This window comes from Macrobrachium nipponense, chromosome 42, assembly GCF_015104395.2.
Source record: "Macrobrachium nipponense isolate FS-2020 chromosome 42, ASM1510439v2, whole genome shotgun sequence".
Classification (NCBI taxonomy): Eukaryota; Metazoa; Arthropoda; class Malacostraca; order Decapoda; family Palaemonidae; genus Macrobrachium; species Macrobrachium nipponense.
Window position 1 is genome coordinate 3,024,264 of NC_061103.1, and position 26,659 is coordinate 3,050,922.

A 26,659-nucleotide genomic window follows, 5' to 3' on the forward strand; every position below is an offset into this window, starting at 1 on the left:
GTGTGAGAGATGTGTATTGCTGGTGATAGAAGTTCACTCTCGACGTGGTTCGGAAGTCACGTAAAGTCGTTGGTCCCGTTGCTAAATAACACTGGTTCCATGCAACGAAAAAACACCATACAAACAAACAAGCAAGAAAAACAATAAAGTTGCAGTGTACAAGAAGCTACGACAACTGTTAATGCTACTTTAGTCGCTGCTACTGCTTCGGCTGCTGATGTTCCTTGGTTTTCAATGTTTTTCTGTTCGAGGTGTTCCTAAAAAAGAATTACGGTAGTGCAGTCTCGCACCGCGAACAGAAATGACTGAGACAGTATATCTGTGTTTTATTACAGACATACATTTAGATATATTAAGGCGTACAAATAATGGAATTGCATGTGTTATACATCGGCGGAAAGGCCGCGGAACGCCTCTATCGGATGGAAGTAAGAACAACGCGACTTGATGATTGGGTACAATGAAAATAATGAAAAAGCGCTGTCCTTATAGGCGCATCTACGTCGCTGAAAGTATACTCTTATTTTGCTCTCCGATAACATCATAAACTCAGTTTACGTAAACCTGTCAAACATCTCTATCTGAGACTTGTTCTCCCCTTTCCTGCCAGGAGTGCTTCCACTAGCTGAAAATGAAAATTCCTTGTAGGGGCTGCCAAAATTCCTCGTTTTTCCTCGACAGCCATTTAATTTTTTCTTGATTTCTGCCTTGGCTAATTTGAGCCATTCACATAACAAAAAATAATAGTAGAATACACTAACTAATTTCAAGCACTTACAGTAAATTCACAGAACAATTGGGGATAAACAAATAAAAAAAAAAATATGCTTATCACGTTTACTCTCAGAAACAAAATAAAAAAATAAAAAAGGAAAAATAAAAATAAAAAAAATTCCTTGACAAATCCTGGAAAAAACATTAAACTTCCTTGAAAATTCCCTGAAATTTAAAATTTCTTAAAGTTCCCCTTGGTGACCTTAAAATTCCTTGAATCAAGGAAAATTCCTTGAAAGTGGAAACAGGCCCATGATACGAACGAACTCCGTTAAATAATTCGAAATGTAGATGGCGCGAGCGCGAACACCAAGCAGCAAAGGAAACTTCCATTTCCCCTTTATTAAAAGCAGACCGTGGCTATACCTATTGACTTGTTCGTGATTGTTTAACATCCGAAAGTGTAGTGTGTGTGTGTTTGTGTGTCTGTAATTCTCAGGTAAAGACGGTTTCGAATTATACGTCCCTCCTTTCGTCTTCTAGGAACTGGACAGGTAAGGAAGGGTAATTGTTATAAAGCTATTGCTGTTCCTTTTTTTTTTCCTTCGCAAATATCACATCGACATCAGTTACGAAGAGAGAGAGAGAGAGAGTCTGATAAAAATGATACGACATTCGAAGTTATTATCTTTCGTTGTTTGTTTGGATGGTGTATTTACGTTGCATGGAACCATTGGTTATTCAGCAACGGGACCAACGGCTTTACGTGACTTCCGAACCACGTCGAGAGTGAACTTCTATCACCAGAAATACACATCTCTCACTCATCAATGGAATGGCCGGGAATTGAACCTGCGACCACCGAGGTCAGAAGCAAACACCAAACCAACCACGCCACTGAGAAATGGTATCTTTCGTTGCAAACGACTTTTAAATATACGGCCGCCTTCGTCAGCTTGTATTACCAAAACGTACTTAGCAAAGACCTTCTTGTTTTCATTAAAAGTGCTTTTATTTTTACATATAATTATAATTTTAACTGCTAATTGCTAATAGAATTTTAGTCTTTAATTTACATTTAATGCATAAGCAATAATTTCTTTAAAATATTATATTGAAATATAGACATTAGTTATTCCAAGACCACTGAGATAAAAGGCTTGTTTGATGTTTTGTGGCGTAAGCAAGGGTGGTCTGAGCTGCTACACACCTAACTACGCTGCCAGGCGAAAGAAATATAAACAAACCCTCGTCAAAATCTATCATTTTTGGTCTGCCAGTTATTAATTTACTTATTTTCTTGTCTACACTAATTACTGTACACCAAATAATACTTACTCGAAACACAAGTTATAAGATTAATATAAAATGCTGAACCAAAACAATCTGTTTAGTTACAATACAGTCTACCAAAGAATAAACAGCAGTGCATAGGTTTACATTAAAAAAAAAAAAAAAAAAAAAAAAAAAAAAAATGGTTCTTTCTACTATATGTTGAATGAAATAATTCTCTCTTACATAGTCATTATTTGGTATTTAGATTTTCAAACTTTCTCAATTTGTAGACCAAATGTAAAATTGGGACATTTGCATCCTGAATAAAAAGGGAGTGATTTTTTCCAATAGTTAGTGAAGCTTGAACGATATATTCATTGGATATTTATAAAACGAGATGAACATTTTGTTTCTCAAAGGTGTAGGGAGATAATGCTTTTAATGTTAGTTTATATGAATGTTCATTGAGTAAACATCTACTATATCATGAAGTTTTTCAAAGGGCTGAATGGTGCATAATGAATTTCGTTTTCCAAATTATTGACATCAAACTGAGTTAACTACATTGTTTTATTTATAACCTTTTGGCCATGCCAATTATTCCTGAAATATTTTAACAATTTTACTGAAATACACGAAAAAAAGGGCATTTGTTACTCTGAAATGGGTGAGGATACACTTTAGACAGCTGGGAAAATAGGACGTTGCTTTCCCAATGATGCATTATGATGTTACAATGCAAAACACTGTAAAAAAATGATTTTTTCTAAGCCTATAATTACCTTCTTCAGTGTGCAGTGCAGACCATCAGCTTTTATGCTTTAATTGGGAATTTGTGCAACTTAACTTTACCTGTTCAACATAAAGTAAAATGCACCTGTTGCAGCTTCACTATAGCCAAAGGCTGAACCACAATATTTTTGCCTTTATAACGAAAATGTGGTATTAAGTATGTGAGTTTCATTCCACCATCAGTATCACTATTTTGTCATTGGATAGTAATGATTTACATTCACTCTTAATGTACATAAGAAAATTTGAGTCCTTTTGTTATGATGATGGGCAGACCTGTTTGAAAAAACACTCTCCTGATGGTACAGTAACTTTGAGGGGAACAACTACTATAGGTATAACAAAAACACAATATTACCAGCTCTGATGAATAATCAAATTTATTCAGTCATTAACTAGAGCTAAAATTATTGCCAAAAATGAAAATAACTAGTTTTCTAACAGCAATGCCAATATATTCTATATATATTATAATATATAATATATATATATGATATATATATATAGATATTTATGTATCTATATATATATTGCAGTGTTAGAAATACATTCAGCAGTATCAGCTCTTTGGAGTTATTGAATATCTGCTTAATCGTATTTGTATCATGAACCTCTGTAGGAATCTTGTGATTTCTTAAGGTGGGTACACACGTGAGAGCCGAACCTTGTATGTGTAACTGAGTTACGCATATACGGTTACAAGGTGTCAAAATGTAGAGGACGAACTGTAACCACGTTAAGCATGTAACTTCATTTCAATCCACTGCGAATCACCAAGTCTGTCTCTGTCCGGTTGTTTACCGACGATGGCCACCATGCAAGTAGCAGCTGCCTCGTATATATACATTATTTAACGAAGATGAAGTGAAATAAAAGAAGATAATGGCAATCAAGGTTATGTACTAGAAGGGTAGAATACAGTGGTCGGGAATTACTCGCTGACATGAGATTCCAAGAAGTTTCTGGCCACAGTAAAGTCTGTTCTTCGTAATAACTAATAAATTGAAGGACCTCTTCGTCACATCAATCAGCCATGGTAGACATATACGTACTGACTGACCAAAACAAGGGACTCTACTATGGACGGCCTTGTTCATAGTCGGTGTTAACAAGTTCAGCAACCTCTGTTGTTACGCGTGTAATACAGGTCCCGTCCACACATGGCGTAACGTTCATAGAGACCTCCCTTTGATTTGGGGCCCAAAAACCGACAATTGGCGGGACGGAGGGCGAACGAAGCCTCGAACCTCGCGGGTTCGGGTTCGAGGAACCGTCCACACTTGCGTTTTTGTTACAAGAATCGGTTACAATACAAGGTTCGGTTCGCACATGTGTACCCACCTTTAAGTGACGTACTTCAGCGACATGAAAAATGCATGTGCTGTACAGTTAGGCTTAACTGTAGGTAGGGCATTGTAGCATAAGTATGGCATTTCATTAATCTGTACTGAAGTTTTACCTGTGGAAGAAGAAAGATGGTCTTTTAATATTTTTATGTGTATATATGAGCACTGAAACTAGTAATGCAATGATGATAAGTTAGGTCAGTGAAATTTTTAATACATGTGACAGGGGTGGTTATAATTAATAATATATTTAAATGTTCATTGTGACATTTCTTGGAATGTGAAGACTGTTCACTTTTAACTTCCCATAGAGACAAGAGTCCGAAGCAATGGCCTGAGAAAGCTGATAAATAATTTCTGATGCATAGTTTAAGCGGGTCAATGTTCACAAGTTCATGGGTCTTTTCCAAGTGCCTTTGAGAAACTGGTTGTAACCAGTAACGTGGGGCATTGACGAAGTGTGCATTCGTATGTACATGTGCGCCTCTTCCTTTGATAATGGCATCCTTAGCCAAGTCTATGGAAAGACTTGCACAGAGATCCGTGGGAGAAAGGCAGAGCCACGATGGTGGGTGCCAAAGAGTTTTTGTTTGTCTGTGAGTGAGATTCCAGGCTGGAGATGGGTAAGTGTTATATCCCTTTAGCCAAAAGGGGTGGCTTGTTGATTGCTTGTAAATGTCATATTTCATTTGAGCTGTTAACTTTGTCTTTAAACTTGTGTGTATGGGAGAAGAGACAATTGGTGTGACTAATTACTGATGTAGACATTTTAAATGCTGGGGGGTAACTGAGTTAGTTAGTCTGTGAGACTTGGATTATTATCTTTCCATTGTTAAATAAACATTTATTTTTTATATAACTTTGACTCTCATTTTGATTACCTGTCAGAATGGAGAGAGAGTTAGAGAGAGAGAGAGCGAGAGAGGAGAGAGAGAGAGAGAGATTGAGTGTATCAGTTTGCCTAGCGCTCAGGGTTCCACGTTTACCAAATTAAAACGAGATTAATATCGCGTTTACATATAGGCTCCTGTTTTAAACCTGTAACCCTTAGAATACTATGCCAGTCTACTTTTTATCACCCTAACCCATCTAGGCACAAAAGGTTTGTCCCATGCCTTTGAATATTGTCAATGGAAACTTGCCTATTTCCCCAACACTAGGTAGGCTACACTGGGAGTTATTTACCTTAGGCTAGCCTATACCTATTCGACTCTGTTAAGCATTGGTAGACATGAATTCCTACTAAAATTCAATGTAGGCTAAACCAGTCTTTCTTTATATTGTACCCGACATTGTTGCTCACAACTCCTACCCAGTGATGCCGTTTTTTCTTCACAACATTGTCTTTCAGCAGTGTTACCATAGGCAGTTCATCTGATTTTTTTACTTTATTTATGATTTAATGGTTAGAATGCGTATTTTCTGATGTAGAATTATTTTCCGTGATGTTAAAAAAACTACATGTCACTAGCTTCATATAAAGTATTTTTGACGAAGAAAAATAAAGGATTTCAATAAAATTCATTTGTAGAAATAAGCAGGATATGTTTCATATCTTTATTTTCATAATAAAACATAAAAAGGCAAAGTGAAGAATTTTTTTCTTCAGTGCCGTGGCCTGTGGTCTGAAAAGCCACGGAGGGTTGCCAGATGTCACAGAAAGCCACACTAATAGACGAAATTCCTCAAAACGGCAACCCTGCTCCTACCTAGAATGCCGACTGCATTTATATTGCAGTCGAAAGTCATCCAGAGAGAAAAGTCAAACAGGTAATGGAACCGCGAAAATACCTCGTGTCCAAGGGAAGTGGAGTCGGAAGTGAGCGGTCAGTCAATCGCGTTAGAGAGCGTCCGGTGTCGGAGTCGGACGGACTACCGGTACTAGCCTACTATGCCCAAGGGTCGACGTCATGACGTCACATCGAACAGGCCTTCTATTCTCGGTGGTCTTGGTGGAGCACAACAATATCATACTGAAATCGCAGCCCAACAGTTTGTTGGACGTAATTAACTAATAATGGTTATTGTATACCTACTTAGAGGGAAAGGTTTAATATAGATTTATTCGAAATTATGAGTCGAGTCTGGAAGTCTGGAAGAATATTAGTTACTGGAAGTTTGGAACCTTGTTGATATTCCAAAGACCGATCGCCACAGTTTTTATAACTAATAAGTAATATATTATTGGCTATATCTACAAGGAAAGGTTTAATATAAATTAATTTTAAACAATAACAACATTAATTAAGACAGTCTCGAGTCTGGAGAACTGGAAGAATATTACTGGAAGTATGGAACCAGTTGACAGTCCAAAGCCGATCGCCGGATTTTAATAACTAATAACTTTTAATGTTATGGCTATACCTACACGGAAAGGTTTAATATAAATTAATTCAAAATAACAAAATGAATTAAGACAGTCTCGAGTCTGGACTCTGGAAGTCTGGAAGAATATTACTGGAACCTGTTGAGTGTTGAGTGTTGAGTGTTGACAACTTGAAGTGACAGTCCAAAACTGATCGCCAGTGTGAAACTTAACACCGTTACCTTTCCAACAAGTAAAGAATTTTCTTTCCATTTACAGAAGGAATTTAAAGATTTCCATCGAGTGATGTGGTAGCGTGGATATGAGAATTCATGTGTAAGTGTGATGTGACGTACTTGAAAGAAGGATACGTCAGAAAAATAAGAATATAGTAGATTGCAATCTTGGTGTTACGTCGCATCAATGAACTTGGTAATGTGTCCAAAATCTGGAAAATATTGCGTAATGAGATGAGGACCTCTGGAAAACTGGCTTGGAAGGTGAGCAGGGGCTTTGAAAAATGTGTTACTTTTGTTAAAATTTTGTGTCATTTTGTCGAATATGATGTCTATTTTCATCAGAAATGTTCACTTAACCTAATTCATTCTACATTCTAGGTATCTTAGGCTAAGTAACAAGAGGGGGACTCCTAGTAGCAATACTTAGTACCTAGGACCTGGCCTAGCTACTAGGCTATACCTAGTAATTGGAAACCAAGTGTACCAGTCTTAGGTATACCCTAATTAGGCCACAGGAAGTTACGCCCCTACATTTTACTTGATGACTTAGCCTATGGTCCTGTAGATTAGGTTAGGTTGTGGGGTACCTAATAGATGTGGGGAACGGTCAGCAGAATACCTATACTATTACATTGAAAAACAGGTTCTAATGATTCTTAACTACTTGTATTTTTCAAGATGTTGCAAAATATTTTTTATGAAAAATTAAAATTTGCAGTCTTTACAGCATTGCAGTGGACTGTTAGTAGGTAGTCCTTCTAGGGTAAAATACCGAATGGCCGGTCTCTAACCATAATCGTGACCACCTTCCGCAAATAGGAAATGATGACCTTAATTTGTGACTTGGGAGAAAAAACTTATTTCAAGAGAAAAAACTTAGTTCGAGAGGATAGTAGGTTCTCGAGGTGTTGCTTTGACGTATGCTAGCTCTTGACTAATGTCTATCCTGGGTTTCAGGATGTGTTAAAGTACTTTTTCGGGAAGGTGGTCGCGCTACGGTAAAGGCCAGCCATTTGGTATTTTGACCCTATAGGTGTTTTGCAGAACAGTAAAACAACAAACTGTATGAAGTAGCCTTCTCCTGTGGCATCATCTGAAGAATGTGTAGTAGCTAGGGTAAAAAACCGCATGGTACAGGGGTGGACCATGTACGATCAGTGTGTACAACCCAATAAAAGTACATTATAACGAGTCCTGACATCGGAGATGGGCATCAGACACGACTTCTTGTTGGTGAGAAACGGAGCTAAAGACCTCTACTCCGGTGTCAGAACGCGTTATAATGTACTTTTCCTGGGGTTGTACACATTGATCGTACATGGTCCACCCCTGTACCATGCGGTTTTTTACCCTAGTATCCTTTGAAGCCAGCAACAGTCATCATGCAACCTCGCTCTTTTGTTTAACTTAATGAAATATACATGAAAGTTTCAGTTATACTTTCAGCATAGACAATATGGCTTCATTCCACACTGATTACCAGTTGTGTTGAAAGTGTGGCATCTTTAGTTGATATTTAGATAACAACAAACAATGAGACAGGCAAATGATGTTACATAATTGTACCAGGTAGATTCATAATTCATTTCATCTTTAGGCCAGTAACTCTACTTTTATGAGGTCTTTAACAACCTAATATCTTTAAAGATGAGCTGCAAATGGCTTTGCACAATTTACATGATCTGACTGTCTTGATGGAGACATAAGGCAACAACCAATTTGGTACCATCATCATTCTCACTGCCTTTGACTGGAATTTAACAAGAGATAAATTAATCTGAATGACTCATCTGTTTTAAATATACCTTTTGACACATTTGGTCATGAGGCTAGTGATGTTATGTCATGACACTTAAAGGTGGTTGAAGTATGCTTAGGCTATTGGATTCTTGCCATAGTTCTGTAATGCTTATTATAGTTTAGCATAAGCTGCATCCACCCTTCCTGTTAAAAATTAAATATGCTTTTTTTACAATATTTTTTTTCAGTTTTAATTTAGTGTCAAATGCATCTGTTAAGTACTTTGTTTTTTCTCAAGAACCGTTGGGATTTAAACACTTTTAAGACCTTGTTAGTCTGTAGCTTTCCCAGAAGTCAATTTTCTTGGCAGTTTTGTAGGATCTTAGTTATTTACTCCAATGTAAGCCTTCCAAAGTTATCATTTTATCTTTATATTGGTTTCCTCTGGTAAGCATTAACATTCTCTTGTGTATGCGTAATTCTGAAGAACAAGCTAGCATAAATGAAACAAAAGTTCATTAAAGTGTAATGTTCTACTTAGTTTAGAGGAAGGTCAACATATTCCAAAGCCATTCACTTATCTATGTCAGTTCCCTTTAAGTTTGGGGATTTGTGACTTTTAGGATTAACAACGGTCCAATTTTTCCTTCCAGATGTGTATAACTGCCATGAATGATGTGTCGTAATGGAAAATACAGGAACCTGTTTGGTAGACGATGAGATGAATTGAACTTATACCAAATATTATGATTACAATGAAGACTTAAGGACTGAATAGCCACTAGTTTAAAGTTAAGTTTATATTCCTATACTCTATGTTTCCTTGGAATTGGCAGTAGTGCCAGTTAATGTGCAAGTATTAAAATTTGTTTTTCAAAGATATTTGTGAATGTGATCTATTTGAAATAGTCTTTCATAGCTTTATTTTTTAACATTTTTATCTCAGAAAAGTAATATTGCACTGTGGCCCCTGTAAAATAAGAGGGAAAAAGCAATAAGAGTTAGAATAATTCACTAACTGACACTTATCACAGAAAGCTACACTTTTGACCATACTTTCTCTCTGCTTCAATTGTGAAAATCATAGTCTTTATAAAATAAATGTTTTCCGAGGAATTGAATGCCTATCAGTATAATAGGTAGTTAAATATTGATACATTGTTTCACATAGGGCTTATTAGTAAAGGCTTTTCTTAATACAAATCAGTAGTTCAGCCGTAAAACTGATAATTAAGTTAAATTGTTTTTCCAGGTGACCTTAAAACAAGTGTTCAGAAGGAAACTCTTCACATGACTGGTCTACAGGCATTAAAGTGATGGAAGCTGTTCAAGTAATATTCAGTTAAAGGTTGATGGTATCCAGGTTTGAACATCAAGTTGTCCCATATGTAAAATATTGCAAAAGTAAACATTATTCAGTACTGTAAAGCCAAGTAAGCATTTCTAAGGACAATCTTGTTCAGGCACTCATTGACAGAAGGATTTTTTATATTTAAGCATTTTGTAGAAGCTCAGCTTGGGTGAATGGTACGTGAATTTAAGTGTAGGTCTAGTTGCTAGTTTTTAATGAGTGACATTAGTATAGCAAATAAGTTTCCTAGTTACTGACATTTAAAGTATATAGAATCTTTAACTTAATATAATCAACCCCCACTATTTGCAGGCTCACAATTCATAGACTCAACTATTTGCTGATTGTTCTTTGGAACATATTTACACATTATGCTTGGAAAATTTGCCTATGCTTGGTTTTTCACTGAGAAATATTCATAAATTACAGTATTTTCATATAATTTTCATGACTAAATGCACTTTTTGTGATGAAACTATTAATGTACTCGGGTATAATCATTTTTACAGGATTTTTTGTGTTTGAACTATCAAGTAGGCACTACTAGGCAGTTCTAAGCATTTATAGAGAGATTTTAAAGATGAATGGATTTTAGCTATTTTCTGGGAGGTGTGGTACCCTTCCCCTGTGAATATGGGGTGTCCACTGAATTTTGATTGGGTGCTGATTTGAGTTCAGTATACATATACAGTGTAGTTAATCTCAAAATCTTCTTTCAGGTTAAGGTAGGATCCTTTTGATGTACATCAAGTCCTTTAATCATTTCAAGAAAAGCTTTACGTATTCTGCGTTGCAAGCAAAACATGGGATCTGTGACTTCAAGAACAGGAATCAGTGTTCATCAGGATTATCATGTGTGGAGGGGGTTTCTTTTACAGAAGTGTTTACAGTGAGGCTCTAAATACTCTGAAATTGACTAAATACTCTGAAATTGTCTCTAAATATTCTGAAATTGGCTGTCACTACTCTTAAATTAATCAGTTAAAGTTGATGCTTCACATAAATTAACAGAATTTATCTTGCAATTTTATTCCTTTTGCTTAAATTCAAAAAGAATTTTAATACTATGATACCCCTGAGTGTCTTCTTGTAAGATACTGCTGAATCGCTCTTAAACATAACCACTAGTCTTTAATTTGAAATTTTCAAGAAAGTCAAGTCTAAATTCAATAGATCTTTATAATTCACAAATTGATTCAACTTTGCATCAAAACTTAAACAACTTGGTCACTGTTATGTCTTTTGTAAGTCTTGGGTCGTTCAATTTTTATTTAGAGCCTCATAGTTGAATCTCACTCTCGTTGGTATATTGATGTCTGTGGAAACTTGTTTGCTCAGAAATTCTTACTTATGTTATTGTGACTATAGTAAAAGATTATATAATTTTTGGTTACAGGCTTGTAAATCTGCCAGTCTTATAGCAGTAGATATAATTATATTGTTTCAGTTAAGATTTTTGATGCAAGGTTTAATAAGTCATTCTTGTTTAATTACAAGCTAAAATCTTAAAAGCTGAACAGGCACTTACAATTGCCTGATGTCACAGCACTTTATTTCAATTTTGCTTTTCAGTACTCTGGAATGAAAATTTTCATACTCAGTGACATAGTATTTTAACTAGTTTTTTCTGATTCTTTTTTTTTTGTGAGGTTTAATACCACGCAGGTTCTGGGTAGTAGTATTTCATTTCAGCTGTTGTCAAAATTTGGATTTGACCTTCCCAGCCATGAACTTGCAGAGGTGGACTTTCAGGAGTGCAAATTGAGTGCAAAGACTTGTTAGCTTCACAGCTTCACATAAGTCTTATTTATTTATTTATTTTTTTGTAATTTCTTACATATGACAGGTTCTTCACTTTTTGTCATTCTTTCTCTGTATTGGACTGGTTACCCTACTTGGGCCTTTGTTGGCTTTGTAACATTCTGGTTTGCCAACTTGGATTGCATTCTGGCTCATAGTGATATAATTATAATAACTTCCTACAATAGTATATTATCTCTTCTTTTCCTTGTATTTCTGCAAAAGGGTAGTTTTATACATTCAACTTACCTGTCAGATATATACATATCTATAGACTCCGTCTTCCCGACAGAAATTCGAATTTCGCGGCACGCGCTACAGGTAGGTCAGGTGATCTACCTGCCTGCCGCTGGGTGGCAGGAATAGGAACCATTCCTGTTTTCTATCAGATTTTCTCTGTCAGCTGTATTGTAAACATACGTTTGCGGTACCTCCTGACTTGATTTTCATGTTTCATCGCCATTGATCTTCTGGGCTGTCTTTTGCAGGGAAGTACTGGGTCTTTGGCTCGGCATACGCTTTTATTAACTTTTTAATGAATTTGGCTTCGAAAAATTGCGAAGAATATATAACGTGTAACTACCGATATTGTCGGTAGACACTCACATAGTTTGCAAGAAAGGGAAATATTAATATTTATTCATTAATACGTGTGATAAGTGTTAGAATTGATTGAGGAAATAAAACTGACTTCCTACTTAAGGGAATCAGTAAAGCATGTAACTAGATACGCTTCCTTTAGAAGTTTTTTGGATACTCATACTAACGAGCAGTTAGAGTATGTATTAACAGTACTAGTAGTATTGCATCCTCATCACCTTCTTACTTCACAGAAACTTCAAATTCATAATTGCAATTTGAAGACAAGGGATGTAGCTCAAAATGCAAGACTATTGAAAGGTTAAAGAAGTGATTACAGTGTTTCCCATTGCAGTGGAGGGTGCGTCTGATCGGCTCTGTCTCGCTCCCAGGCCTAGACCTCTTTCAAGCTCCCAAGCCCAGAGGAGAAGGAATGTTGAAAGCCGTAAGGAGGTTTCAGAGAATCCCCATCGGTCAGGCGTCCCCTCGGCAGGTTCTGTAGAGCGTCCAGACTGCCAAGGATAGCCATTGGAAAGGCCTCTTAAAACAGTTTCTCCCTTATTATTATACCTACATACCCTCTAGAGAGAAGAACTTCGACGAAGATTCTCGTAATATGCAAGATAAATCTCGTCATGGGTAGGAGTAACTGGAAAGGAAGTTTTCCTTACAATCAATAGTCCCTTCCGGTGGACTTAAACAGACGTAGGTTACGGCCTTATGTCCAAGGATAAGAACCTTGAGTGTTCTCTTCGATCCTTGCTTCTCATTAGGATCTACTTCGTCTAACACTAATTTGTTTTTTTTATACATTCAACTTACCTGTCAGATATACTATACATAGCTATTGACTCCGTCGTGCCGACAGAATTTCGAATTTCGCGCGCACGCTACAGGTAGGTCAGGTGATCCACCGCGCCGCCGCTGGGTTGGCGGGAATAGGAATCCATTCCCGTTTTCCATCAGATTTTTTCTGTCGGCCATACTGGCAACATCGTTGTTGGTATCTACGGCTGGATTTCGTTTTTTGGGGATACAATTGATCATCGTTTTGGACCCTTTGGTGACGTATTTGGATCGTTGTACTGGCATACGCTTTTGTGGATCGTTATTTGGATTTTGGCTTGGAATTTTCATCATGATGTCTGATTCTGGAAGTGTGGTGAGAATGTGTGTGAATGAAGGGTGCAAGGTGAGAATGCCGAAAGCTTCGGTTGATCCTCACACTGTATGTAAAAGATGCAGGAAGTATGAATGCTCGATGGATAACACTTGTCATGAATGTGAGAGTTTGAGTGCTGAAGGGTGGAAGTCTCTAACTTCTTATTTAAGGAAATTAGAGAAAGACCGGTTAAGGAAGTCATTTTCCAAAACCAAGCCTAGCTCTCAATCTTCAAGTGGTTTGGTGAGTAATATTGTACCCTCCTCTAACATTATGAACGCTCCTTGTAATATTTCAGGTCCTTCTCCGAATGCAGATCCTACGGACTCTGCTTCGGAGATAGCAAGCCTTAAAGCTGCGCTTATGAAAATGGAGCGTAAAATGGCTGCCATAGAAGGTAAGCAAAGTAGTGCTGTGGAAAGTGATGTGAATTTCCCCAGTGAAGTGGAGGAGGCGTCTGATTGGCTTCACAACGCTCCCAGGCCTAGACCTCTTTCAAGCTCCCAAGCCCAGAGGAGAAGGAATGTCGAAAGCCTTACGGAGGTTATGGAGGATCCCCACCAGTCAGACGTCTCTTCGGCAGAATCTGTAACGTCACAGACTGCCAGAGAACGCATTAGAAAAAGCGTTCTACGTGAATGTTTTTCGTCATCGGAGAATTCCTCACCTAAAAGAGGATGGAGATCAGCGGATCGTTCTCGTCCCTTGAAGAGGATCTGGGAAGAATCGGGCATAAACTCGAGTCCGGAACGTTTTCGGAGGACTCCCCGACAGAGAATAAGAAAGCAAAGGTTTGGCTTCTCCCGATAAGTTGTGGGGAATGGAGAAAGAAGGCTCTCCTTCCTCTCGTTTAGACCAGAGAGAAGAAACGACGAAGATATTAAAGGATATGCAAGAGTCTATTGCTTCTCTAGTCGGGGTTCTTTCGAGAGATCCTCCAAGAAGAAAGGATGTTAATCTTCCTGTGAAGAAGTCAAAAAACCCTTACTATCAACCTCCCAGAAAAGAAGATTCTTCTTCGGATGAAGGGTCTATTTTTCACAGACCCGCGAGTTTGGGGCGCGAGGCGCCAGCCAGGCGTGAAGCGCCAGCCGAGCGCGAAGCGCCAGCCAGCGCGGAGCGCCAGTCAGCCGCAAAGAACTAACACGTAAGCGCGAGGCTCCAATCAGGCGCGACGTGGCAACCAGGCCCTATCCGATATCGCAGGAGACGACTAGGCGCGAGAAGATGGCCAGGCGCGAGGAGCCAGCCGCGCGTGAGAATTCCTACAAGCAGGAAGAGACAATCAGGCGCGAGGCGCCATCCAGGAGCGTAGCGCCAGCCAGGCGCGATGCGCCAGACTGCCGAGAAGCGCTAGCCAGGCGCGAGGCGCCAGGCGGCCGCGAAGAGACATACAGGCGCGAAGCGCCAGCCAGACGCGACGCTGATAGACGGCCGCGAAGCGCCAACCAGGCATGAAGTGCGAGTCGAGCGCGAGGCGCCAGCCGCGCAAGCAGAGGAGCCAGCGAGGCGCGAAGCGCTAGCCGAGCGTGAGGCGCCAACCGCGCGAGAAGATTCAACCAAGCGCGAAGCGCCAGTCATGGCGCAAGGCGCCAGCTGATCATGAAGAGCGGCAAGAGCGAGAAGTTATAAGGGGTAATAGAAGATCTTTTCATGTAATGTCTTCGGATAGCGAGTCTCCTACAAGTAGAAACCCTAATGCAAGGAAGCAACCTGGTACATCGAAGGTTACGGTTTCAACCTCCATGTCTCAGGATGTTTTGGTGGATAAGAAAGGGAGAACTTCTAGATCTGTCAGTCTCTCTCCTTCTAGGAGTATTTCTCCTATAGGGAATATGTCTACGGACAAAGAATCTAATAAAAGAGCTCGCTCTCCTTCTAGGATGGAGTTGGATGAGGTGTCGGAGGAAGAAACCCCGAACAATGAGGGGGTATCTAACTACAAAGTGTTAGGCCTCTCTTCTCCTACAAGAATTTGGAGACTCTCTAAGCCCTGCAGCTCCTCCTTCCCCGAGATCTCTGTTCTCCAGTACGAAGGTCCTAAATCGTCTTCGTATTTAAAAATGAAACCAGCCATATCAATGAAGAAGGCTATTCATCTTTATTAATCGGTATGGAATGGGGTGAAGAAGGAAGCTCAGAAGACAGTTTTTTGCACTCCTCCATGTAAGCTCGGAGGTAGGAGGGGAATATGGTACAGGACAGAGGAAGCAATGGGGCTTATGCTTCCATCTTCCGCGGAGGCGGATTTTCAAGCTTGGTTGAAGCATCGAGAAGACATGCTTTGAATACAGCTAAAGCATATTGGAGCATGTCAGAATTGGATCAACACCTCAAGGGACTTTTCCATGTACTAGAAGTTTTTAACTTCTTGGATTGGTCCCTTGGAGTGCTGGCCAAGAAGGCAAATGAACCAGATGTTTTAGAACCTGAAGTTTTGCATTGCATTTTATCCTGTATGGATAAGGCGGTTCAGGATGGATCGGGAGAATTGTCATCTCTATTTGGAGCAGGAGTAGTGAAGAAGAGATCATTATTTGGCGTTCATTTCTAACCAAAGCGGTTTCTCCTTCACAAAGGTCAGCCCTGTTATACGCTCCTCTCTCGGATCACCTTTTCCCTTCGCACTTGGTGAAGGAGATTTCAAAGTCTCTTGCTGAAAAGGCAACCCAAGACTTATAGTACAATCCTCCAAGAAATCAAGACCAACAGTACCAGTAGCGAAGAAGACTACTCGTACTCCGGTAGTGCCCTTTCGGAGAGGTTTCCACTTCTCGTCCTCCAACGAAAAGGAAGACAGCAGAAAAGCGAGGAAGGTCCTCCTTTAGATCTTTCAAGAAATCAAAGTAGCAGCGAGGTCCTCCAAACATCTGTAGGGGCCAGGCTCCTAAACTTCGTAGGGGCATGGAAGATAAGGAAAGCCGATCCTTGGACGCTAGCAGTCTTGGGGAAAGGTTACATTATACCTTTTCAGGACAGACCACCTTAGTCGAATTCCCCAAAGGAACGGTCGGCGAAGTACAAGGACCCTGTTCTGAGGGAGACACTTCTTCAGATGGTGATAGGAATGAAGGACAAAGAGGCAATAGAAGAGGTTCAGGATCCTTCCTCTCCGGGGTTTTACAACCGCCTGTTTTTAGTTCCAAAGGCATCCGGGGGATGGAGGCCAGTCTTGGACGTGAGCATTCTGAACAAATATGTGGAAAAGAAAAAGTTCTCGATGGAGACTTCTGCCTCGGTACTTTCAGCCCTGCGAAGAGGAGACTGGATGGTCTCTCTAGACCTGCAGGATGCATATTTCCACGTTCCTATTCACCCGTCATCAAAGAGTATCTCAGGTTTGTGATTCAAGGGAAAGTCTACCAGTTCAGGGCCTTGTGCTTCGGCCTCTCCACGGCTCCACAGGTATTTACGTACCTGATGCGGAACGTAGCCAGATGGCTACACCTGGAAGGCATAAGCGTCTCTCTGTACCTAGACGATTGGCTGATAAGAGCAAATCCCAGAACAATGTTTGGAGGATCTGAAGAAAACATTAGAATTGACAAAGGAATTAGGACTTCTCGTGAATCTCGAGAAATCGCAGATGACCCCAGTCAGGACATAGTCTATTTGGGGATTCAGATGAATTCTCGGGATTTCGGGTTTTTCCGTCCCAAGAAAGGATCTTTGGGGATTGGGGGGATTCAGAAAGTTACATCCTTCCTAAAGAAAGACAGGAGTTCAGCCAGGGAGTGGCTGAGCCTTCTAGGGACTCTTTCTTCCCTGGAACAATTTGTATCCCTAGGAAGACTTCATCTAAGGCCTCTACAATTCTTCCTAAAAGAGATCTTGGACTTGGAAGAAGGGCCATCTGTCGGACACTTTTCCGGTAACATTAGAGGTGAAGAAACACCTAAAGTGGTGGCTGCTCCCACTCAAAGAGAACAAGGGAGTGTCCCTAGAGGTTCGGAACCCAAACCAAATCTTGTTCTCAGACGCTTCAGAAACGGGATGGGGAGGCGACTCTAGGGGCAAGAGAAGTCTCTGGCAAATGGAAGAAAGAACAAAGTGATTGGCATATAAATGCCAAAGAACTATATGCAGTGTTTCTGGCATTAAAATTCTTCGAGTCAGAAGTAAGAAATCAAGTGATTCAAGTCAACGCAGACAACACGGTGGCTTATATCAAAAAACAGGGGGGGACGCACTCGTTTTCCCTATTCGAGATAACGAAGGATCTGTTGTCATGGACGGAGGAGAGGAATATTACCCTCCTGACCAGATTTGTGAAAGGGGGGAAAAATATCAGAGCAGACAGGCTCAGCAGGACGAAACAAGTTCTCCCCACGGAGTGGACTCTGCACGAGCAAGTCTGCCAAAGTCTGTGGAACCTGTGGGGAAGGCCGCAGATAGATTTGTTTGCGACGTTCCTGTCAAAGAGGATAGAGAACTTCTGCTCCTTAGTAGAAGACCCGAGAGCGATAGCGGTGGATGCCATGCTACTGGAGTGGTCGGGACTCGACGCTTACGCTTTCCCTCCATTCAAGTTGCTAGGAGTAGTGATGAAGAAGTTCGTAGCATCAACAGGGACGAGATTAACTCTCATCGCCCCGTTTTGGCCATCCCAAGATTGGTTCACAGAGGTACAGGAATGGACAGTAGACTACCCAAGATCTCTTCCAAACAGGATAGATCTTCTCAGACAACCCCACTTCAAGAGGTTCCATCAAAACCTCCCCGCTCTCGCTCTGACTGCCTTTCGACTATCGAAAGATTGGTCAGAGCGAGAGGCTTTTCAAGCAAGGCTTCGAAAGCAATTGCTAGAGCCCGGAGATCGTCAACTATCCGGGTCTATCAATCGAAGTGGGATGTGTTTAGAAGATGGTGTAGGAAGAATAAGCTGTCCTCCTCCGATACCTCTGTGACCAATATAGCAGATTTTCTGTTATTCCTGAGAGAGGAATCCAATCTGTCCGTAGCTACAATAAAGGGATACCGAAGTATGCTCTCAGCGGTATTTAGAAATAGAGGCTTAAACTTGGCAGAGGATAGAGATTTGCACGATCTCATAAGATCGTTTCGAGACGTCAAAATCTACTATCCTCTACTCCGCCAAGTTGGAATCTGGATGTTGTGCTCAAATTCCTTACATCGGAAAAATTTGAACCTCCCGACCATGCCTCGTTCAGGGATTGGACGGACGAGAAAGTGTGTTTTTCTCATAGCCTTAGCGACGGCTAAGAGAATAAGTGAAATCCATGCCCTAGATTCTCGGGTGGGTTTTAAGAAAGACGCAGCCATCTGTTCTTTTCAAACTCTGTTTTTGGCAAAAAATGAGAACCCTTCGAAACCATGGCCAAGGAGTTTTGAGGTGAAAAGTCTTTCAAACTTAATGGGAGACGAAATTGAAAGAACTTTATGCCCGGTAGAGCTCTTAGGTTCTATCTTAAAAAGAAAGAAAGAGTTGAAGGCATGTAAACAAAGTCTATGGTGCGCAGTTCGGGACACGAAAAGACCAATGTCCAAGAATGCGCTAGCGTATTTTATTAGAAGTGTGATTATGGAAGCTCATAGCGAGTGTGCAGAGGATTCCTTTAAATTATTATTACGAGTTAAAGCTCATGAGGTAAGAGCAGTGGCAACATCATTATCATTCCAAAGAATATGTCCATGAAGGGACATTATTAATGCGACCTATTGGAGATGCAAACTCGGTATTTGCATCCCACTATCTTAGAGATGTTAAAATTACCTACGACAAGTGCTTCTCTCTAGGTCCTTTTGTGTCTGCGGATACAGTGCTGGGACTGAGGACACATACCGATCCTTAAACTTTTATGAAAAGTCTAATACTTCCATACCATACTGGTGGGATGGGCTCTAACTTTCTTACCTGACGGCTAGTTGTTGCACAGGCGGCCATGGCCTTGTTTAGGTAAGGAACTTTGAGTTTATCTTACAGGATAGGCTTGGATAAAAACGGTGTCTTTGATTACGGAGATCTCCACTATTTGAGGCAGTTTTTGTGTTACTATTGGTAAAAGTGCTTGGTGTCGCACAGGCGGCCATAGCCCTTGCTAGTGAGGAACTAGAAATGTGCCTTTTAAACGGAGTAGGATTAAAGACATTGTCTAAATTCGTACATGGACCTCTCCTTTTAAGACAGTATCAGGATTTTCTGCTGACAAGAGTGCTTGGCTAGCACAGGCGGCTTTTGGTGCTTTTGACAGTATGAGAATGTGCATAGGTCTTACAAGCGAGGTAGTACAAATTGAAATTATATTGTTTATTTTTATTTTTATTTATTTTTCATAAAGAATTAGGTGTAAAATATTGTGATTGAGTTTTTTGGTTGTTTGCAAGGATCCGGGGATGACTTCTTGCAATCTTAGATACAACATTTGGTTAGGTTAAGGTGATCAGGATCGGGATTGTGCTCCTTAGAAAAAAGGTTCTTGTCATATAAGTGGATTGAAACCCTTTGACATAGCCCTTATAGGATCGGCCAAGTAAGTGGATAAGACCCCTTTGGCAGACCTACAAGAACTCTTAGCAATAGATCAATATCTCGCTGAGGCTCTTGAGACTAAGCAGACTCCTGGGCATTAACCATGAAGTCTTCAGTCTAAACAGGTAGGAACCAAGGTTTTATGTTATTAATACCTACAACGATTGTTGTGTTTTCCTGTTAAATCAGTTATTCTGCTGTCTTTACCCTCCTCCAATGGTGTGAATCAGCTATGTATATATCTGACAGGTAAGTTGAATGTATAAAAATGATATTGTTATGATACAATAAAGTTTTATACATACTTACCTGGCAGATATATACAATTAAACTACCCACCCAGCCTCCCCTCAGGAGACAGATGGTGTAGAAAAAATCTGATGGAAAACGGGAATGGATTCCTATTCCCGCCACCCAGCGGCGGCGCGGTGGATCACCTGACCTACCTGTAGCGTGTGCGCGAAATTCAAAATTCTGTCGGCGCGACGGAGTCAATAGCTATGTATATATCTGCCAGGTAAGTATGTATAAAACTTTATTGTATCATAACAATATCATTATTAAAGAAAAGAACGAAGATAGAAAATTTTCCATTCTCTCTCTGCTTCGGCTAGGAAAGAATGTAGTAGAGAATTCACTTTGAGACTACGGTATGGTCAAGTCATATGCACATACCGAAGTTAACTTTATGGCTGGACACTCCTGAATTCCTACTATTCTTACAAAGGTTTCCTAGATTAATGGTTTACCTCGATGTAACAGTATTATAGAGGATTATAATACGGCAGTGCACGATATTATATAATGTTCACATGCTTTCGAGAAGCGCATGAAGAAAGCATAACCTTATTAGAGCATGGAGATTGCTCAGGAGAAGAGAGATGAGTCTGATGGGAAACATTCTCTTCGTGGCAGAAGTTGTTTCCCGAATGGGCTATACTACGTCTATAAAAGTTTTTTCCTACTAAGAACGGAATTAACATACGAAAGGATGCCGGGTACCATAAAGGCACAGAGGTTCTGGCACATATCTAAAAAGAATTACAAGCAATTTAGGTGACTGGCTCCAGCCAGGCGCCAAGACGGGCACCTGGCGCCACCTCACAAGGTGGAATACCAGAAGAGCCAGGCTGGCTCAAAAGCGCCAGCCTGGCGCAATTTCAGCCTGGCGCAAATTGCGCCAGAAGCGCCAGCCTGGCGCTATGCGCCAGAAGCCCCATCCAAGATATTTCTCGTTTTAGCGAGTTATTAACCTAATAGTCCAGTAGCCTCTCTGACAGCATGAACTGCAACTCTGGGCTGCCTGCAACCTTCCAGCAGTTACCAGTTTCGATTTTAGATGCTTGGTATTGTCACGACAACACCAAATCAGCTTTTGTATTTACCGAAATCCGTTTCGTTTAAATATAATTGCTCAAGCGTATTTTTTATGCTCGATGGTTCTAGCCGAACGCATTCCTTCGTGGAATGGATTACCTGGCAACTCAGGATGACGAGTCAGTGAGAGCTACTGCGTATTGAACTGCCTGATAGCAGCTCAGTATCAGCTGGGTCTCCGAGATGCACAGTCTGTTATGTCTCTCTCTCCCCTGCTTTGATTTACTACCGAACCGTATCTCTGCCCAACAATCATGGACTTAGGTCTCTGATTAACGGGGATTCTCGTAAACATGAAGGACCATCTACTGCTGTGACGCTCGATTTCATCGCCTTCGACATTGCGAGAATTTTCAACAGAGATATCTCTTGGACTCTTTCATCTTTCTGTTTACCGCACGGTAACAGAAGTCTGTACTAGTCTCCCGCTGCATCGCACTGCGATAATGCGAATGATTTTTGCAAACATCTGAGTTTGTCTTCAAATATCTCGTATTTGTAGGTGTGCAATTGTTCATTGTTCACCCGAATTAACAGATGTGTCAGAAGACATCGCCTGCTCTCCGACCTGACAGCTCTACTTCCAAATGTTCAGCCCATGAGAAGCAGTTCTTCAGGCAGTAATTCGCTGTGTCTTCATTACTGAAAAGCGCTCCGCTTTCATTGCAACTACGACACTCACCGGACAGCAATGAAATAGCGGTTAGCGTTCTCAGTCTTTGTAAGCACAGGTTCAGAATCTTGAGAATCCTTCTCCCGATTCAGCTGTGAAGACGTAGGTTGCATTTTCTGTCCACCTTCGTCTTCAACGAGACACAGTGTTGTTTCTCCTTAGCTGAGATTCAGCTATACTATGAGATGTCTTGCCATCAAGGACCTCGGTCTCTAGAAGGCAATTGACTTTTGCCTGTTGGGCACATGCCTTAAAAGAATCATCACCTCGCCGTCTGGCATCAGTGACGAACAAATTAATTTGTTTAGCCTCTTGGCATAACCCTTTTAGTGAAGGTCACGTGACTTGCTCGGATGCTTGACAACTTGCCTCCTACCGAACGCAGTCAGTCGGCAGCTGTCAGAGCGCCCGAGTCAGTTACGAACTTCGTTGTGGACTTAGTTCGGTTGTTCCAAATCAATCTTTTCTTCGTCCTAACGGCCTGCCCCAGTACTCATACCATCGACACCCACCATTGAGTGTCGGTGTCCTATCCACTACCGACAAGAAGAACTTCACTGCATGGGGATAGGAGGCTCAGTAACGGCAAGTTTCGTTCCCCGTCTAATCGGAAAGGGGTCGATCCCAAGGAAGGATGAAATGATTTATTTTAATCACTTAGGCCAATTCCACAGCTCTCTCATATCGCAAGATAGCATCGAGAATCTCTTTTTCCGATCATGTTCGCGTTGACAAAAGAGAACCTATTTGGAAAACAGACACGGAACGTAACGATCCTTAAGAGGTTCGCTGCAAGATGTTGCACGTCCGTGAGAACCTTCTCGATCGACGATAATAACTGTTAACGTATGTCTAACATTTATTGGAAAGAGTTGTAAAAAACCGGCAAGAAGTCTTTTTTCATAGATCTCTTCGCAAGGTGGAAGAAGAACAGGCTTCCTATAGATTGCTTCCTTATTCTCGATCCCAGAGAAGTAGCAATATACGCCATCTTTAGTTTAAAGAAAGGGGAATAAACTTTAGTCTTTTTTCCCCTAAATATAAATTCTTAACAGATTTTAAGATAAAGGGCGTCAAAGGAAGAGAGGATGATACTTTATGCCTCATTTTGGCCTTAGAGAGGTTGGATTCACAGAAGTCACGTTCTTCTCACAGCATGTTTCGTAAGGCTTTTCCAAGAGAGTCTGGATATTCTATCAGAATCTATTATAAATAGACCTGAAAAACCTCTCCACTCTGAGTCGGTCTGCGTGCAGACTGACCAGAAGTAGACATGAATGAGAGGAGTTTTTCAAGGTAAAAGACAAGAGTCATGGTAAAGACATAGAATTGCTGCAGATCGTGCTAGATGGAATGGGGAAACTGCCCTCTTCCGAAACCTCTGTGAACCACATGGGGGGTTTTTTTCTTCCCTTTCAGAGAGAAGAATCACCTTTGTATATATCTGCTATCAATAACGCAGTAAAAGGCTATACTCTGTCTCTACAAGGAGAATTAGAGATACCAGAGAATTAAGACCTTCGGGATCTTATACGATACCCCAATACGACATGAGTAGGATATCAATTGGATTAACACGGACAAGGCTCTAACCAGGCGCCAGCCAGGTGACACCCAGGCGCCAGCCAGGCGACACCCAGGCGCCAGCCAGGCGACACCCAGGCGCCAGCCAGGCGACACCCAGGCGCCAGCCAGGCGCCAACCAGGCGCCAGGCACCAACCAAGCACCAGGCTCCAGGATCTCCAGCTTCTTCGTGTTTGGAGATAGAATTCACCAAGAGTCTCCTCTTTGAGATTTGTCACAAGATCAGTTGTTTCCTGACAGGGACACAAGTTGTCGCACAGGCGGCCTTTGCCTGTGTCAGGATGGACTGAGATTGTGGGAAGTTTCTAGCAAGAACAAACTTCTCATGACAGGGACTCTAGTGGTCACATAAGCGTCTTCATCTCTGTCAGGATGGTTTGATTTGGAGAGACGATTTTTGCAGGATCAGCCTTCACCTGCCAGGTACTCAAGATGTCGCGCATGCGAACGTAACCTTGTCAGGATGGGGCTGTTACTGCTTAAAGCCCTTCAAGCGCTCTCCTCAGGTGACTCATTCTTCTCCCAACATTATGGGACAAAGATATATCAGACTAGGAAGTCAATGAGGGTGCAGGTCTTTCAGATTACAAGACCTTAGCACCCTTTTATTGCATGAATTCGGAGAGTCTCTTGATCCTGCACACCCCTCCTCCTAGTTCATTACTATTAAGGGGATTTATAAATCATCCTCTTCTATAGATATTTGCAGCAAACCGTTTTTCATTATTTGATTTGAGGCTCTTTCAAATAATAGAGGGAATGGGATCCTTTTTTGGACCTCAGATTCTGTGTTCCGACAAGATGGAACTGCTCCTCGTTAAACTTCTTTGAGAAATTTTATGAATGGTAATTCTTTGTTTCTCTTGGTCCTAAATCACGACCAAGAAGACAAGTGAATTTTTTGTGCATTGGAATCTCGCATCAGATTCTATGGATACTCGGCTGTGGGTTCTTGCCAGCATAGTATGTCTGGTAAAAGAACTAAAACCCTCTATTCCTGACTCAACGCTTTCCGAGAAAGGTTCCGTTGTCCAGGCAGGGTACTTACGTTTTCATCTGCAGATAATGGTTTAAACGTTTGCTTACAGAGTCTTTGGGATGCGATGAGGGCTCGAAATGCTTCCCAGAAGGTATTCAGAGGGATACAATAAAGAGCTAGAAATCAGGAGCCCTCCCAATTTCAGCTCGGAGTCTCCTTCGACTTCCAGGCTCCTTCCCTTCCTTCGGACAAGGATAGGGAAGATTCTGCAACGAGGAACCTCATCAGCATGTAAGAAGAGATCTCGTTAGCAATGGAAGTACTCAAGAAGGATTCTCCTCGGAGGAAGACTTATCTCGTACTGTTAGATACCCTATCGTCTAATGGATGTAGCTGACTACAATCACCTCCCCTTGCGGAGAGGCCCAAAAGCTCAAAGTGGAAGAATTTCTTCCACCCTTCTCCAATCTCCTGATAAACTATTGTGGATGTTCAGGACTTTCGGACAATGTAGCGCCAACTAGGCGCCAAATGCCAAAACAGGCGGAAAAAACGCCAGAGGCAGACAGTTCCAAGGAACACTGTCATTGTCTGATGAGAAGAAAGAGCGGGTCTCCAACCTAGCGCAGATGCGTAGAGGGCGAACAACTCGGACCAAGATAAGAGCGTCCCGATGTGGACATCGCCAGACATCCTCGAGACTCTACCAAGCTCGAAGCTCCAGCAAGTGGGGAGGAGCCAGCAGGCTCCAGGCGCCAAAAAGAGCCAGTCTGGAGCCAGGCGCTAGGTGCCAACCAGGCGCCAGCCATGCGCGAGGCGCCAGCTAGGCGCCAGGCAGGCACAAGGCGCCAACCAGGCGAGAGGCGCCAGCCAGGCTCTAGGCTTCATTCAGAACAGATCCATTTCAAAGAAAGCCCTGGTCTTCTTTGAAACAAGTGTGATCGCTAAAGCACTTCGTGAGTAACTTGATGATTCCTTCACACAGCTGAGAATTAAAAGCGCATGAAGTGCGAGCTTTTATGAATTCTTGTTCTTTCCTAACAATATGTCATGAGGACATATTAGCTGTCACTTACGGGAGATGCAACTCTGTGTTGACTTCCCATTACGAAGGAGGTCAAGTTGACCTACGAGAGATCCTTCTCTCTTGGTTATACGTGTCTAAGCGGATACGTTTGCTGGGCGATAGAGATCCTACACTAATCCTTAACTAGTGAGTTAAATTTTATTTTAACATTAAGGTTTTTTCCTTTTGGTTGTTTGAAAGGATTTTAGGTTTGGGATAACTCTTTTCAAATTAAGCACAAACCCTCATGTTAGGATCAGGTGATCGGGTTCGGTGTTGTGCTCCTTAATTTATACCCAACTAGGCATAGGGTATTGTCATGTAAGTGGATAAGACCCCATTGACAAAGACATTAGATTCTGTCGAGTAAGTGGATAAGAACCCCATTGACAGATCTACAAGAACTCTTAGCAATAGGTCACATCCTCGCTGAGGCTCTTGAGACGAAGCAGACTCCTAGCAATAGCTAGGAAGTCAACCCTTCGTCTAAACACATAGGAACCAAGGTTTTATTACCTACAACGTATGTTGTTTAACTGGTCTATTCAGTAATTAGCTGTCTCTTACCCTCCTCCAATGGTGTGAATCAGCTATGTATATATCTGACAGGTTAAGTTGAATGTATAAAAATGATATTGTTATGATAACAATAAAGTTTTATTACATACTTACCTGGCAGATATTACAATTAATCGCCCACCCGAACCTCCCTCAGGAGACAATGGAGAAAATCTGATAGAAAACGGGAATGGTTCCTATTCCTGCCACCCAGCGGCAGGCAGGTAGATCACCTGACCTACCTGTAGCGCGTGCTGCGAAATTCGAATTTCTGTCGGGAAGACGGAGTTTATAGCTATGTATATATCTGCCAGGTAAGTATGTATAAAACTTTATTGTATCATAACAATATCATTTTTGATACTAGTATTCTGGGTGGCAGTTCAAGAATGACAGACTTTAAAGATGCTTCTTAGTGTCATGTTCTCTGGTCAGAATTTGAGTACTTAGTTCAGATTTTGTGGTGCTGTGCTTTTGATTATGCTTTCCTGTAAAGGATTTCTAACATTATAGATACTTGTTGGTCAAAGGCTTTGCCTTTAGTAAGAGTACTGTATACATATTATGAACTTTAGACTTCAGGCAAATACCTTGCTTTGTCATGAACTTTTACTTTGAGAACTTACAG